Source organism: Babylonia areolata, chromosome 35, assembly GCF_041734735.1.
Source record: "Babylonia areolata isolate BAREFJ2019XMU chromosome 35, ASM4173473v1, whole genome shotgun sequence".
In the NCBI taxonomy this organism is placed as follows: domain Eukaryota; kingdom Metazoa; phylum Mollusca; class Gastropoda; order Neogastropoda; family Buccinidae; genus Babylonia; species Babylonia areolata.
In genome coordinates this window covers 13,223,525-13,235,243 of record NC_134910.1, presented here as the reverse complement: position 1 = coordinate 13,235,243, position 11,719 = coordinate 13,223,525, and positions in this window count along the sequence as shown.

Genomic DNA, 11,719 nt, shown 5'->3' with positions numbered 1-11,719 from the left:
GGTTGCGCAGATCAGTGTAAAACTTGACCTTTTCTGTGGGGTCCGCTTGGAGGGTTGGAGCGTACACGCTGAACAGAGTGGCATGCTGTTTGTTCCGTAGTGGGAGGCGCATGGACATAATTCGGTCTGAGTGTCCTGTTGGCAGGTTTTCAAGCTTGGAGGCAATGGTGCTCCTGACCATAAAGCCTACGCCATAAAGGCGTCTCTCGGTCTCTGGCTTGCCTGACCAGTAGAGGGTGTACCCAGCGCCGTGTTCCTGGAGGCTGCCTTTCCCTGCAAAGCGGACTTCGCTGACGGCAGCAATGTCAATGTTCAGTCTCTGAAGTTCGTGTGCGACTAGAGCGGAACGCCTTTCTGGGTGGTTGCTGTCTGCAGAGTCACGCATGGTTCGGATGCTCCAGCATGCTACCTTTAGTCCTTTTGCACCTAATTGTGAGGCAGGTGCCGGCCTTTTCTTCTCTATTGTTGTTCGACCGCGTTTGGAGATGCCCGTTGACCGCGGCTAGCCAACTGGGGGGTATGGAGATGAGCATTTGTTTGGACCACCTTTTCTAGGCCCCTCTCCGTGTGGAGCAAGCAGTGCTGTCCCTAGAAAAGGCTGCTTGGTCATTCAGGGTGCTGCCGAGTGATGCTGTCACCTCCGGGTCAACAATCAGGCGACCAATATCCTGAACCGCCTGCATGCAGGATTGGAACTGCGGCTTCCAGTGACATCTTCCACCTGCCGTTTTCGCCCCTTTCCCATCGCTACAGGGCTTGGAATAGTTGGTGGCGCGGACGTGGACGTGTCCTTCAAGCCTGCGCAATGGAATTTTTAGGTGGAGTGCAGTGTGCGCAGTACTGGCCCCACCCTTTACACCCGTGGTTCATCTGCCATAGCCTAGCAAGCTGGGACGGTGACAGTGAGGTCCTCAGGTCGTAGGTTTAATATCAGACTGTCCTTGTCCTAGCCTCTGGCTCAAAAACCTTCCTCGGAGGCACGGGGGCGCGGCTACTGAAAGTCGGGACATGGCCATGGACCCAGGGTCAATGCATGTCGAGACTGTCCTGCATGCAGGACACAAAGACAGATACACCACAGACACACATACACACGAACACACATGCGAGAGCGCACCTCAGCATTCAAACATGTATACATACACAAATATACAGGTACACATACAAAAATACACACACGTACGCGAGCATTCACACACACACACACACACACACACACACACACACACACACACACAGTGCTCACCACAGCTGCCCTCTTTCAGTGTACTGACTGTCTCAGTGCAGACACAGGTACCGTTGTCACATTTACCACACACACACACACACACACACACACACACACACAGCGCTCACCACAGGTGCCCTCTTCCAGTGTACTGACTGTCTCAGTGCAGACACAGGTACCGTTGTCACATTTACCACACACACAGACACACACACACACACACACACACACACACACACATAGCGCTCACCACAGGTACCCTCTTTCAGTGTACTGACTGTCTCAGTGCAGACACAGGTACCGTTGTCACAGTTACCACACACACACACACACACATAGCGCTCACCACAGGTGCCCTCTTTCAGTGTACTGACTGTCTCAGTGCAGACACAGGTACCGTTGTCACAGTTACCACACACACACACACACACACACACACACACACACACACACATAGTGCTCACCACAGGTGCCCTCTTTCAGTGTACTGACTGTCTCAGTGCAGACACAGGTACCGTTGTCACAGTTACCACACACACACACACACACACACACACACACACACAGTGCTCACCACAGGTGCCCTCTTTCAGTGTACTGACTGTCTCAGTGCAGACACAGGTACCGTTGTCACAGTTACCACACACACACACACACACACACACACACACACACACACACACACACAGTGTTCACCACAGGTGCCCTCTTTCAGTGTACTGTCTCAGTGCAGACACAGGTACCGTTGTCACAGTTACCACACACACACACACACACACACACACACACACACACACACACACAGTGTTCACCACAGGTGCCCTCTTTCAGTGTACTGACTGTCTCAGTGCAGACACAGGTACCGTTGTCACAGTTACCACACACACACACACACACACACACACAGAGTGCTCACCACAGATGCCCTCTTTCAGTGTACTGACTGTCTCAGTGCAGACACAGGTACCGTTGTCACAGTGTGCCCCGGCCATGCATTCCTCGTCACTTCTACACGAGTTTCCTGGTTTGAGTTCTGGTGACATTATCATTGGAAGGATATCATGTCTGACGCTAATGTGTGGACAACAGCTGGTTTTGTACAGGGTGGAGGGCGGGGGATGGGGGGGTGCGGGGGGAGAAGGGGGGTTGTGTGAGAGACAGACAGAAAAAGACAGAGACACACAGACAGAATTAGACAGACAGAGACAGAATATGTCAACTAATTCTGTCGGGAATGTACAATTGACCAGATTAGGGGACTCAGTATTCTTCTCCCTGTTTGGTTTAAGAAACTTACTGAGACTCGAACTGGAATACTGAAAATCCTTTATGGAAAAGAAAAACCAACAAAAACCCCCAATGATATCCGCGCACATAATCTCAGCAGAATGTAAAATCTGCATGAAATAAATAAGTTGGATACCATTTTGCCCTTCCTTTATATCATTTATTGTGTAATAAATTTGCATTACTTAACACTGTCAGAAGAAGACGGCAGTCCATTTTACTGACATACAGCCAGATAGACTTGTTTCACTTTATAATATTCGTACACATAATTTCAGCAGAATGTAAAATCTGCGTGAAATATGAGTTCAGTTGGATTTCACTTTGCCCAATCTTAATATAATTTATTTTGCCATTTTATCAATAAACGCAGGCAGAGAAACAGGGCAGACCATTTACTGAAACACACGAAACACGTATAGTCAGCCAGAGAGACTTCTTTCACCTTGTTTTCCCCAAACCAAACACTCCTCAAATAAAATCTGAATGATGGCACACAGTCCCCTGAAATCATTGTGGTCCTTATCTCTCTCTCTCTCTCTCTCTCTCTCTCTTTGTGAGTATCTATCAAGTTATCTGTACAAAGCGTTTAAGCTTCGATCCAATCTTTACGTTGTAAAGTAACCTGTCAATCTTGTGCCACTTCTGATGCCACGTGTATAACTTTACAGAGTGTAGTTAAATAAACAAGTGTTATCTATCTGTACTGTGTACGACTTGCTGCCACGTGCATAACTTTACTGAGTGTGGTTAAATATGCAAATGTTATTTATTTGTACTGTGTACTACTAAGCTGAGGGTATATCGCTGGACTTCTTCTGCGTTCACTCGTATGCACACGAGTGGGCTTTTACGTGTATGACCGTTTTTACCCCGCCATGTAGGCAGCCATACTCCGTTTTCGGGGGTGTGCATGCTGGGTATGTTCTTGTTTCCATAACCCACCGAACGCTGACATGGATTACAGGATCTTTAACGTGCGTATTTGATCTTCTGCTTGCATATACACACGAAGGGGGTTCAGGCACTAGCAGGTCTGCACATATGTTGACCTGGGAGATCGTAAAAATCTCCACCCTTTACCCACCAGGCGCCGTCACCGTGATTCGAACCCGGGACCCTCAGATTGACAGTCCAACGCTTTAACCACTCGGCTATTGCGCCCGTCAATCGCTGGACAAAGTAAGATATTTGACTTGTCTATTTTCATCTTTTTTTTTTCTTCTCAAATGTGGTCTTTTCTGGCACCCTTTCATGAGGGGCAATGGCCTGTGTGAATAAACCATTCATTCATTCATTCATTCTCTCTGTCTGTCTGTCTGTCTGTCTATCTGTCTCTCTCCATCTGACACACGTGGTGTTCTTTATCTCCCCATTCTATTCCTGTCCATCAGCACTGATGTCAGTAAATGCCATCACTTTCCCTAACAACATCATCATCATCAGCTTGCCAAGTCCAAGTATTTCTGGACAGCACACCCTTTCCCCTTATTGAAGCATAGCTGTTGTACAAGAAAGATGTCATCCGTGTACTCACTGCATCTTTTCAATGAATCACAGATGATGTCCAGTCTACAGTTGGACTCCTCGCCTGAACAGTTCTGATGAAGGTTCAGACCTGCAATTGGAAAAAAAACAACCAACAAAAAAACCAGTCGTTGTTATCTTTGCATTAACATTAACGCACTGCTGTGAATGCACATACACACTGACAGACACAGATAGGTCGACAGACCAAGAAAGAGAGAGAGAGACAGAGACAGAGAAAGACAAAGACAGAGAGACAGAGAAAGACAAAGACAGGGAGGCAGTCAGACGACAAATTCAGGAAAAGAGAGAAAGACAGCCTTACTTAGAGGTCTAAAAAAAAAAAAACACCTGAAGTTGTTTTGTTTTTTGGGGTTTTTTTGATGATGATGAAGACGATGATGATAATGATGATGATGATTACTTACGACAGACTCCATCGATATCACAAACAGTGCCGACCTGACAATAGCCTCTTCCTTCTCCAAAACATTCCGTCCCAGCTTTGAGAACTGCAATGAGATTGAACATAACACAGAAGAACATGAAACTTGGAACAACTTGGAATGATTGTGTGGGCATACTTTTATGTTTAACGATGACTGAAGTACAAAGAGAGGGGGGTAGAGACGGTGGTATGACAGGGTGTAGAATGGAATGGTAGTGACAGGGGGTATGACAGAGTGTAGAATGGAATGGTAGTCACAGGAGGTATGACAGGGTGTAGAATGGAATGGTAGTCACAGGGGGTATGACAGGGTGTAGAATGGAATGGTAGTCACAGGGGGTATGACAGGGTGTAGAATGGAATGGTAGTCACAGGGGGTATGACAGCGTGTAGAATGGAATGGTAGTCACAGGGGGTATGACAGGGTGTAGAATGGAATGGTAGTCACAGTGGGTACGACAGGGTGTAGAATGGAATGGTAGACACAGGGGGTATGAAAGGGTGTAGAATGGTAGTCACAGGGGGTATGACAGGGTGCAGAATGGTGGTCACAAGGGGTATGATAGGGTGTAGAATGATAGTCAAAAGGGGTATAATGGGGTGTAGAATGGTAGTCACAGGGGGTAAATAGGGTGCAGAATGGAATGGTAGTAACAGAGAGTATGAGAGGGTATGAAATGGTAGTCAGAGGGGGTATGACAGGGTGAAGAATGGAATGGTAGTCACAGGGCGTATGATAGGGTGAAGAATGGTAATCACAGGGGGTATGATAGGGTGAAGAATGGTAGTCACAGGGGGTATGATAGGGTGTAGAATGGTAGTCACGGGGGTATGATAGGGTGTAGAATGGTAATCACAGGGGGTATGATAGGGTGAATAAAGGTAATCACAGGGGTATGATAGGGTGTAGAATGGTAGTCACGGGGGTATGATAGGGTGTAGAATGGTAGTCACAGGGGGTATGATAGGGTGAAGAATGGTAGTCACAGGGGGTATGATAGGGTGAAGAATGGTAATCACAGGGGGTATGACAGGGTGTAGAATGGTAGTCACAGGGCGTATGATAGGCTGTAGAATGGTAGTCACAGGGGGTATGATAGGATGTAGAATGGTAGTGACATGGGGTATGACAGGGTGTAGAATGGTAGTCACATGGGTTATGATATGGTGTAGAATGGTACTCACATGGGGTATGATATGGTGTAGAATGGTAGTCACATGGAGTATGATAGGGTGTAGAATGGTAGTCACATGGGTTATGATAGGGTGTAGAATGGTAGTCACAGGGGGTATGACAGGGTGTAGAATGGTAGTCACAGGGCGTATGATAGGCTGTAGAATGGTAGTCACAGGGGGTATGATAGGGTGTAGAATGGTAGTCACAGGGGGTATGACAGGGTGTAGAATGGTAGTCAAATGGGTTATGACAGGGTGTAGAATGATAGTCACAGGGGTGTATGATAGGGTGTAGAATGGTAGTCACGGAGGGTATGATTAGGAGAAGAATGATAGTCATAGGAGGTACGACAGGGTGTAGAATGATGGTCAGAGGGGGTATGACAGGGTGTGGAATGGTACTCACAGAGGGTATGACAGGGTGTAGAAAGGTAGTCTCAAGGGGGTATGATAGGGTTTAGAATGGTAGTCATAGTGGTTTTAATAGAGTATAGAATGGTAGTCACAACGGGGTATGATACGGTATAGAATGGTAGTCACAGGGGTATGATACGGTGGTAGTCACATGGGGTATGATATGGTGTAGAATAGTAATCAGAGGGTGTATGACAGGGTGTAGAATGGTAGTCACAGGGGATATGATAGGGTGTAGAATGGTAGTCACCGTGGTATGACAGGATGTAGAATGGTAGTCGCGGGGGGTATGATAGGGTGTAGAATGGTATTCACTGGGGGTATGATAGGGTGTAGAATGGTAGTCACAATGAGTATAACAGGGTGTAGAATAGTAGTCACAATGTGTATGGCAGGGTGTAGAATGGTAGTCATAGGGGAAATGATAGAGTGTAGAATGGTAGTCATAGAGGGTATTTCAGGGTGTAGAATGGTAGTCAAGGGTGGTATGATAGGGTGTAGAATGGTAGTTCCTGGGGGTAAGATAGGGTGTAGAATGGTAGTCAAAATTGGTATAACAGGGTGTAAAATTATAGTCACAAATGATAGGTTTTAAAATGGTGGTCACGGGGGGTATGATAGGGTGTAGAATGGTAGTCACAAGGGGTATGATAGGATGTATAATGGTAGTCACAGGTGTAGAATTGTAGTCAGAACGGGTATGATATGGTGCAGAATGGTAGTCACATGGGGTATGATAGGGTGTAGAATGGTAGTGACAGGGGGTATGATAGGGTGTAGAATGGTAGTGACAGGGGGTATGATAGGGTGTAGAATGGTAGTCACATGCGGTATGACAGGATGTAGAATGGTAGTCACAGGGGGGTATGATAGTGTGTAAAACGGTAGTCACAGGGGGTATGATAGAGTGTAGAATGGTAGTCACATGCGGTATGACAGGATGTAGAATGGTAGTCACAGGGGGGTATGATAGAGTGTAGAATGGTAGTCACAGGGGGTATGATAGGGTGTAGAACGGTAGTCACAGGGGGTATGATAGGGTGTAGAATGGTAGTCACAGCGGATATGACAGAGTGTAGGATGGTCGTCACGGGGGGTATGATAGTGTGCAGAATGGTAGTCACGGAGGGTATGATTGAGAGTAGAATGGTAGTCATAGGGGGTACAACAGGGTGTAAAATGGTGGTCAGAGGGGGTATGATAGGGTGTAGAATTGTAGTCATAGTGGGTATGATAGGGTGTGGAATGGTACTGACAGGGGGTATGACAGGGTGTAGAAAGGTAGTCACAGGGGGGTATGACAGGATTTAAAATGGCAGTCATGGGTTATGATAGGGTGTAGAATGGTAGTCACTGGGTATATGATGGGGTATAGAATGGTAGTCACAGGGGGTATGATGGTTTGTAGAATGGTAGTCTCAAGGGTTATGACAGGGTGTAGAATAGTAGTTACGGGGGGTATGATAGGTTGCAGAATGGCAGTCATAGGGGTTATGATAGGGTGTAGAATGGTAGTCACAGGGGTATGATAGGGTGTAGAATGGTAGTCACGGGGGTCATGATATGGTGTAGAATGGTAGTTACAATGGGTATGACAGGGTGTAGAGTGGTTAGTCGCAGGGGTTATGACAGTGTGTAGAATGGTAGTCAGAGGGAGTATGATAGGGTGTAGCATGGTAGTCGCAGGGGGTATGATAGGGTGTAGAATGGGAGTCAGAGCGGGTATGATATGGTGCAGAATGGTAGTCACATGGGGTATGATAGGGTGCAGAACGGTAGTCACGGGGGTTATGATTGGGTGTAGAATGGTAGTCGCAGGGGTATGACAGACTGTAGAATTTGTAGTCAGAGGGGGTATGATAGGGTGTAGAATGGTAGTCACATGGGGTATGACAGGGTGTAGAGTGGTAGTTGCAGGGGTATGACAGACTCTAGAATTTGTAGTCAGAGGGGGTATGATAGGGTGTAGAATTTGTAGTCAGAGGGGGTATGATAGGGTGTAGAATGGTAGTCACATGGGGTATGACAGGGTGTAGAGTGGTAGTCGCAGGAGTATGACAGACTGTAGAATTTGTAGTCAGAGGGGGTATGATATGGTGTAGAATTTGTAGTCAGAGGGGGTATGATAGGGTGTAGAATGGTAGTCACATGGGGTATGACAGGGTGTAGAATGGTAGTCATAGGGGGTATGACAGGGTGTAGAATGGTAGTCACAGGGGGTATGACAGGGTGTAGAATGGTAGTCAGAGGGGGTATGACATGGTGTAGAATAGCAGGCACAGGGGGTATGACAGGGTGTAGAATGGTAGTCACAGGGGGTATGACAGGGTGTAGAATGGAAGTCATAGGGGGTATGACAGGATGTAGAATGGTGTTTACAACATAGGGTTGGACACTCTCACTCTCCTTGTACCACAGTGTTATACTCTCTGGTTGAATTTAACTTCCATGTCGAGCTCGTGCAAACTAGGCCTACCAGTTCCCTCTGCTGACCAAATTTTGTGGCTTTTTCACTACTTACAATCCTTTGCCATGTCATGTATTATACTTATTGTCTTTACAGCAATGAGCGTTAACCACATGTAGATACAGATCCACTCACCACAAGTACCATCAGTACAGGCCGCTCTAGAGATACATGGATGGCTGCCAAGGGTTTTGTCCAGTGAGCAAGGAAAACCAGTTTTGGTACCTTCAGAAAGAAAAGAACACAGACTACGTCAGAAAAGTATGCAGGAATCACAACTGCCCCCCACCTCCAGCCTCCACCCCACCCCTCTCTCTCAAACACTCTCTTCAATTGCGCCGAGAACGAAAACATTTATTGTTCACCATTCGAGAATGGAACAGGATACGAACTTTACTTTTTTCTTTCATTGTACTGTTTACGAAGACAGGAAGCTTTCAGAGTGTCTTTGAAGCGCTTCTTTTGGCCTCCATGGGAGCGCTTGCCATGTTTGAGTTCGCCGTACAGCAGTTTCTTGGGGAGCTGGTGGTCTGGCATGCGAACTACATGGCCTGCCCAGCGCAGCTGGGCCTGCACCAAGATTGGTGCAGATGCTGGGCAAGTTTGCACGAGTGAGCACCTCTGTGTCAGGGATCTTCTCTTGCCACTTTATGCCGAGAAGTTTTCTGAGGCTGGTGGTGTGGAAGTGGTTCAGCTTTTTGGCGTGGCGTTTGTAGGCCGTCCATGATTCACATCCATAGAGCAGTGTGGTGAGAACTATAGCCTTGTATACTTTGAGCTTCGTCTCCAGGGTGATGCCTCTCCTGTTCCAAACGTTCTTATGGAGTCTGCCGAAGTCAGCGCTGGCTTTGGCAAGTCTGGCATTCACCTCGTCGTCGATGACAACTATGCGAGAGAGTCTACTGCCCAGGTATGTGAACTTGTCCACCGCGTTCAGTCGTTGCCCGTTGATGAAGATGTTTGGCTCAACGTAAGGCTTTCCTGGAGCTGGCTGGTGCATCACCTCAGTCTTCTTTGTGCTGATTGTGAGGCCAAAGTTGTCACAGGCAGCTGAGAACTTGTTGACGCTGTTTTGCATGTCAGCTTCGGAGGCAGCGTTGAGAGCGCAGTCATCAGCAAACAGGAAGTCGTTGACGGTGTCTGTCCTCACCTTGGTTTTTGCTTGAAGCCTCCTGAGGTTGAAGAGTGAGCCATCCGTGCAGTACCTGATGCCAATGCCTACATCAGCGTCTCTGAAGGCATCTGTCAGCATGGCTGAAAAATGAGACTGAACAGGGTGGGGGCAAGAACACACCCTTGCTTGACTCCGTTGGAGACAGGGAATGGTTCTGAAGCCTCTCCGTTGTCTTGGACTCGGGCCAGCATCCCATCGTGTAGTTACCGTGATGGTGATGAACTTTCTGGGACATCCGTACTTCGCCATAATTCTCCTTTGGCCATCTCTGCTAACAGTATCGAAGGCCTTGGTCAGATCGACATAGGTGGAGTAAAGGTCGGCGTTCTGTTCCTGACACTTCTCCTGGAGCTGCCTGGCAGCAAACACCATGTCGATAGTCCCGCGTTCTTTCCGGAAGCCACACTGGCTCTCTGGTAGGAGACCTTGCTCAAGGTGCGCTATGAGACGGTTGAGTAGCACTCTGGCCAGAGTCTTGCCTGCGACGGACAGCAGGGATATTCCACGATGGTTGTTACAGGCCTGACGATTTCCTTTGCGCTTGTACAGGTGTATGATGGAAGCGTCTTTGAAGTCCTGTGGAACTGCCTCATGCTGCCAGATGAGCTGGAACAGCTGATGAAGCTTCTCAGTCAGCGCCATACCACCTTCTTTGTAGACCTCAGTTGGAATGGAGTCTGAACCAGGGGCTTTGCCAATGGATAGCAGACAGATAGCTTTCTGGGTCTCCTCCAAAGTTGGAATGGCATCCAACGACTCACTGACTGGCACCTGGTGGAGTCGGTCGATGGCTTCATCATTGATGGTGGAAGGGCGGTTCAGCACGCTGTCAAAGTGTTCAGCCCATCTCTCAAGGATCCCGTCCTTGTCAGTGATTAGGGTAGAACCATCAGCACTGAGGAGTGGAGCAGATCCGGAGGTGGTGGGACCGTAGACTTCTTTCAGGCCGTTATAGAAGTTCTTCATGTCGTTCCTGTCTGCAAAGCCCTGGATCTCATCAGCTTTGTTGCTCAACCAGGAATCCTGCATCTGCCACAGCTTCAACTGGATGGTGCTGCGTGCACTCTTCAGTATGTCTTTCTTTGACTGTGACTTGGGATCTTCAATGTGGGCTCTGTAGGCTTGGCGTCTGTCTTCCAGCAGCTGCTTGATCTCAGTGCAGTTCTCATTAAACCAGTCTTTGTGCTTCCTGGCAGAAGGCCCCAGGCACTCCATGGCAGAGTTGTACACCGTCTCATTCAGTGCACCCCATGCTGCCTCCACATTCTGGTTGTCCAGCACAGTGGACTCAAGGCGTTCCTCCAGGGTGTCAGCAAAGCTCTACTTGATGTTGCCTAGCTCCAGCTTGTTGACATTCAGGCGTTTGGGTGCTTTCATGCCCTGAGACCGTCTCTTGGGCCGGATGCTGAGGTTGAGTTTGGGGACAATAAGGCAGTGGTCTGTCCAGCACTCGGCGCCGCACATGGCCCTCGTGACTCGTACATCCTGCCTGTCCCTCTTGCTAACGATGACAAAGTCGATGAGATGCCAATGCCCAGAGCGAGGATGCATCCATGACGTCCTGTTACGGGTAGGGAGCCAGAAGACGGTGTTTGTGATAAGAAGGTCGTGCTCGGCACATGTCTGGAGAAGTAGTTGACCATTGCTGTTACAGTTACCAACCCCATGCTTCCCAATCACGCCTTCCCAGGAGGTGCTGTCACAGCCAACTCTCACGTTAAAGTCACCAAGAATGATGAGCTTGTCTGCGTTGGGAACAGTGGTGATGACAGCGTTCAGGTCCTCGTAGAACTTGTCCTTGATCTCATCCGGGTTGGTCATGGTGGGCGCGTAACGCTGACAATGGTGGTAAACCTCTTCCCGTTGCATAAAAGGAGTTTCATCGTCATCAGGCGATCGTTCACTCCTTTCGAGGGGCCAGCCAGCTTGCCAACGAGGGTTGTCTTCACTGCAAAGCCAACTCCAGCCTCACGTCTCTCTTCAGGTCCGCGACCACTC